The following is a 6,000-nucleotide window of genomic DNA, read 5'->3' as shown; positions in this document are numbered from 1 at the left end:
TTATTAACTATAGTTCTCATGACATTTATTTTATAACTGGAAAATTTGTACCTTTTCACTCCCTTCACTCATTTCCCCCATCCCCGTTCCCCCACCCCTGGCAACCGCCCATCTGTTCTCTACATCTATGTACCTAAGTAAGATTATATAGTATTTGGCCTTCTCTGTCTGACTTATTTCAGGAGATAAAATTTTAAAACTGTTTAAGGCCAAATGTGGGTTAATGTGGAAGTATAGAAATTGTGGGAGCTGCAAACAAAAGGGTGGTTCATACTCACTGGCAGGCTCTTCTCCATCAACCTTCAGTGGTTGCCCAGGACAAAGATTAGTAACAATGCAGGCGAATGGAGAACCAAATTATCCTGCACCTTGATCTTGGACTTCCCAACTTCCAGAACCATGAGAAAATAAATTTCTGGCTTTTTTTTTTTTTTTTTTTTTTTTGTGCGGTACACGGGCCTCTCACTGTTGTGGCCTCTCCCGTTGCGGAGCACAGGCTCCGGACGCGCACGCTCAGCGGCCATGATTCACCGGCCCAGCCGCTCCGCGGCATGTGGGATCCTCTCAGACCGGGGCACAAACCCGTGTCCCCTGCAGTGGCAGGCGGATCTCAACCACTGCACCACCAGAGAAGCCCAGAGCAAATGTTCTTGATCAAGCCAACTGATCAAGGATCGTCTGTGCTTAACCTTTTTTTTTCCCCAAATAAATTTATTTATTTATTTTTGGCTGCATTGGGTCTTTGTTGTTGCGCACGGGCTTTCTCTAGTTGCGGTGAGTGGGGGCTACTCTTCATTGCAGTGCGTGGGCTTCTCATTGAGGTGGCTTTTCTTTGTTGCGGAGCACAGGCTCTAGGTGCACAGGCTTCAGTAGTTGTGGCACGCCGGCTCAGTAGTTGTGGCTCACAGGCTCTAGAGCGCAAGCTCAGTAGTTGTGGTGCAGGGGCTTAGTTGCTCTGCGGCATGTGGGATCTTCCCGGACCAGGGCTCGAACCCGTGTCCCCTGCATTGGCAGGCGGACTCCCAACCACTGCGCCACCAGGGAAGTCCCGAATTTTTAAAACTTTAACTTTTCTAATTTGTTGGCATAAAGTTATTCATAATACTCCCTTATAATTCTGTAGCATCTATTGTGATGTTCCTGCTTTCATTTATTCCTGATTTTGGTAATTTGTGCCTTCTCTCTTCTGTTCTTGGTCAATTTGGCTAAAGTTCATCAGTTTTGTTGATCTCATCAAAGAATTAATTTCTGGCTTTATTTGCTTTTGCCATTGTTTTTCTTTTTTCTATTTCATTGGTTTCTGCTCTGGTTTTTATTATTAATGTCCTCTGCTTACTTGGAGTTTGATTCAGGCTTCATTTTATGGCCTCTGGAGGTAAAAACTCAGATTATTGACTTTGAAGCTTTCTTTCTTTCTAATATATGTTTAAAACTATACATTTTCCTCTAAGGACTACTTTAACTGCATCCCATAATTTTAAAATATATTTTGTTTTCCTTTCCATTCTGTTCAAGATATTTTCAGTTTCACTTGAGATTTTTCTTTTGTTTATTTAGAAGTATGTTGTTTAATTTCCATGTATTTTGAGATTTCCCAGATTTTTTCTTTGGTTGATTTCTGACATGATTCCATGACTGGGGAAATCATCTGTATGACTACATTCCTTTTGAATTTATTGAGGTTCATTTAATAATATAACATATAGTCTTTCCTGGGGAACGGCCCATTTGAGCTTGAAAATTGTTTATGTCACCACTGTTCATGGAATGATATATATATATATATACATCATTTAGGTTAAGTTGGTTGACAGTGTTGTTCAAGTGCTCTTATTGATGATTTTCTGTCTAATTTTTCTATCAATTTCTGAGGGAAGGATATTAACATTTTAAACTATATTTGTTGAATTGTCTATTTCTCCTTTCAGTTATGTCAGGTTTTGTTCATGTATTTTGGGCATCTGTTGTAAAATGCTTCTACATGTATAATTGTTGTACCTTCCTGATGTATTCAGCATTTTATCTTTATGAAACATTCTTCTTTGTCTCTAAGAATATTTATTTTCTTAAAGTCTATTTTGTCTGATGTTAATATAGCCTTTCCAACTCTATCACGGTTACCATTTGCAGAATATACAAATTTCCATTCTTTTCTTTCAAATTATTTGCCTTTTTGAATCTAAAAGTTGCCTCTCAGAGTCAGCACATAGTTAGTTCTTGCTTTGCTTATCTGCTCTGACAATCATTGCTTACGTATCTGAATATATATATATATCAGCTTTATCTAGATATAATTCACATACCATACAATTCACCCCTTTAAAGTGTATCAATAAATGTTCTTTTATTTCCTTCACAGAGTTGTGCAACCATCACCATAATCAATTGTAGAACATTTTCATCACCCCCCGAAAAGCCCTGTATACATTAGCAGTCATTCCTCATGTCCCTCAACACCCTCCAGTCCTAAGAAACCTCAAATCTACTTTCCATTCCTATAGATTTGTGTATATGGACAAGTCATATAAATAGAATTACAGTACATGGTCTTTTGTGACTGACTTCTTTCACTTAGCATACTATTTTCAAAGTTCATCCATGTTGTAACATTTATCGGTATGGCATTTATTTTTATGACTGAATGATATTCCTTGTGCGAACTTATATTTATTCATTCATCAGATGATAGACATTTGGGTTGTTTCCACTTTTTCACTATTAAGTATAATGCTGCCATGAACACTGCTGAACATTTTCTGCATGACGTATATTTTCAGTTCATTTGGGTTTATACCTAGGTGAGGAATTGCTGGGTCATAGGGAAACCATATGATTAAAATTTTGAGAAACTACTAGACTGTTTTTCAAGATGGCTGCATCATTTTACATTCCTGCTAGCAATGTATGAGGATTTCAGTTTGTTCACATCCTCTCCGACACCTGTTATAAGAGCAATAAGACTTTTTGATTATAGCTGTTCTAGTGGATGCAAAGTGGTATCTCATTTTGCATTTTATTTACATTTCCCTGATGGCTAATGACCATGTTTTCATGTGCTTATTGAACATTTATACATATTCTTTGGAGAAACATCTATTCAAATTTTCTGTCCATTTTAAAAACTGCATTTTCTGGATTTTGTTGTTGCTATTTTTGTTGTTTACTGTTGATTTGTAAGAGTTCTTTATTTATTATGGACACAAGTCCCTTAGCAGACATAAAGTTTGCAAATATTTTCTCCCATCTGTGAAGTTTTGTTTGTTTGTTTATTTTTTACTTTTTTGATGTTGTCTTTTGAAGCATAAAATTTTCATTTTGATGAAATTCAAAGTATCTGTTTTTCTTTTGTCTCTTGAGCTTTTTTTGTCACATCTAAGAATGCTTTACTTAACCCAAGGTCATGGAAATTTACTCCTATATTTTCTTCTAAGAGTTTTATTGTTTTACCTCTTACATTTAGTTCTATAATCCATTTGGAGTTAATCTTTGTGTATAGTGTAAGGAATGGGTCCAACTTCACTTTTTGCATGAGTTGTTCCAGCACCATTTGTTGAAAAGATTATTCTTTCTTCATTGAATTGTCTTGGCACCCTTGTCAAAAATTAAATGACCATAAACGTATGGGTTTATTTCTGGGCTCTCAATTCTATTCCATTGATCTATGTGTTAGCCTTATGTCAGTACCATGACTGAAAATTTGAGTGCACTTGTCAACCCACACATAGGTTGATAAGCAGAGTACAGGGCCTTGTGGATTTTGAGGTATTTTTGTTTGTTTGTTTTTGGGTTTTTTAATATAAATTTAGTTATTTATTTTTGGCTGCGTGGTGTCTTCATTGCTGCACGTGGACTTTCTCTAGTGGCGAGCGGGGGCTACTCTTTGTTGCACTGCGCGGGCTTCTCGTTGCAGTGGCTTCTTTTGTTGTGGAGCATGGGATCTAGGCACGCAGGCTTCAGTAGTTGTGGGGCACAGGCTTAGTTGCTCCACAGCACGTGGGATCTTCCTGGGGAGGGCTTGAACCCGTGTCCCCTGCATTGGCAGGCAGATTCTTAACCACTCTGCCATCAGGGAAGTCCCGATTTTGCAGTGTTTAAGCATAACTTCTGTCCAATTCATTGGCTAACCACAAAGCTAAGCTACTCTAAATACCATGTAAGTGGAATCATACAGTATTTGTCCTTTTGTGACTGGCTTACTTCATTTAGCATAATGCCTTCAAGGCTCATCCTTAGCAAGTGTTAGACTTTTCTTCCTTTTTGAGGCTGAATAATATTCCACTGTATGTATAAACATTGAGTGTTTATCCATTCATCCATCAATGGACAATTGGGTTGATTCTGCATTTTGGTTATTGTGAATAAAACTGCTGTAAACATGAGTGTACAAACATCTGTTTGTGTCCCTACTATCAAATCTTTTAAATATATACCCAGAAGTGCAATTTCTGGATCATATGTTAATTCCATTTTTAATTTTAAGGGAAAACTTTGTTTTCCCTAGTGGCTATACAATTTTACATGCCCACCAGTAGTGAACAAGTGTTCAAGTTTCTCTGCATCCTCACCAATATGTGTTACTTTTTTTGAATAGTAGCTACACTGATGAGTGTGAAGTTGTGTCTCATTGTGCTTTTGAGTCTCATTTCCCTAATTATTATTGATGGTGAGCATCTTTTCTTGTGCTAATTAGCCATTTGGATATAGTCTTTGGAGAAATGTCTGTTCAAGTCCTTTGCCCTTTTAAAAATTGTGTCGTTTGTTTTTTAGTTGTTGAGTTGTAGGAGTTCTCTATATACTCTGGATTCAGCCATTATTTCTTAAGATAACTTTTTTCTTTCCCTTCTTCTCTCCTTCTGGGCCTTAAATTACATGTATTTTAAAAATCTCTTCATATTATTTTATAGGTCACTGAGGTGCTATTCATTTTTTTCAGCCTGTAATTCATTTAGGTTAGTTTCTCTTATTATGTCCTCAAGTTCACTGATCTTTTTTTCTGAAGTCTCTAATCTATTCTTAATCCCATTTTCATTAAAAATTTTGTGTTTTCACCTCTAGAGGTTCCATTTTCTTTATTTATATCTTCCATTTCTTTCCTCACTATGTTCATATTTTTCTCTGCTTCTTGAGCATATTTATAATAGCTATTTTTAACTCCTTGTCTGCTATTATCATCATCTTTGTCATTTCTATGTCTGTTTCCATTTGACTGATTGTTCTCATTGTCATGAGTCAAATTTTTCCAGCCTCTTTGCATGCTTAGTAATTTTTTATTGAATTCTAGACATTATTATGTTGTTGAGTATCTGGGTTTTTTTCTAAAGAATATTTAGATTTTGTTGGGTCTTATAGTTAAGTTAGTTGTGTAACAGCATGGTCAATTTGAGGTTTGTTTCAAGCCTTAATTAGGGTAGGTTTAGGATAGGATTTACCCTAGGGTTAGTGTTTACCTATTCCTATTTCTATTTATCCAGTCCTATTTCTAAGGTATGACCCTTTCTGGAGACTCAGTTAAGTGTGCTGATGTTCAGTGAGGTCTCTCCATTCTGACTGGTAAGCACTTGAATGTCTCCCAGACCTGTGTAAGCTCAGGAACTGCTCAGTTGACAGTTACTCAGTAGTTCTTTGCCCAGCCTTATGAATGTCCACCCTCCACCTGTGCACTCAGTATTCGGCAACAGATGTAATCTACGCAGGTTTCTGGAGCTCTTTCTCTACATAGTTCCCTCTGCTTTGGTAGTCTGCCACACAAATTCCAGTTGCTTCAGACTTTCTGAATTTGATCTCTGTCTCCTCAACTCAGTGAGACCACCATGCACTTCTGGGCTTCCCCCTATCTGCACTTTGTTCCAGAAAAGGCCTTCAGGCAGATAGTTGGAGATTTTTAGTAAGACTCACTTCATTTGTTTCCCTTGCCTTGGGGGTCCCAGCCCTGCACTGCCTGTTGTCCGATGTCTGAAGACACATATTTCATGTATTTTGTCCAATTTTCTAGTTGCTTAT

This window comes from Leucopleurus acutus (assembly GCF_964270905.1).
Source record: "Leucopleurus acutus genome assembly, chromosome: 8".
Classification (NCBI taxonomy): domain Eukaryota; kingdom Metazoa; phylum Chordata; class Mammalia; order Artiodactyla; family Delphinidae; genus Leucopleurus; species Leucopleurus acutus.
This window is presented reverse-complemented; position numbering follows the sequence as displayed.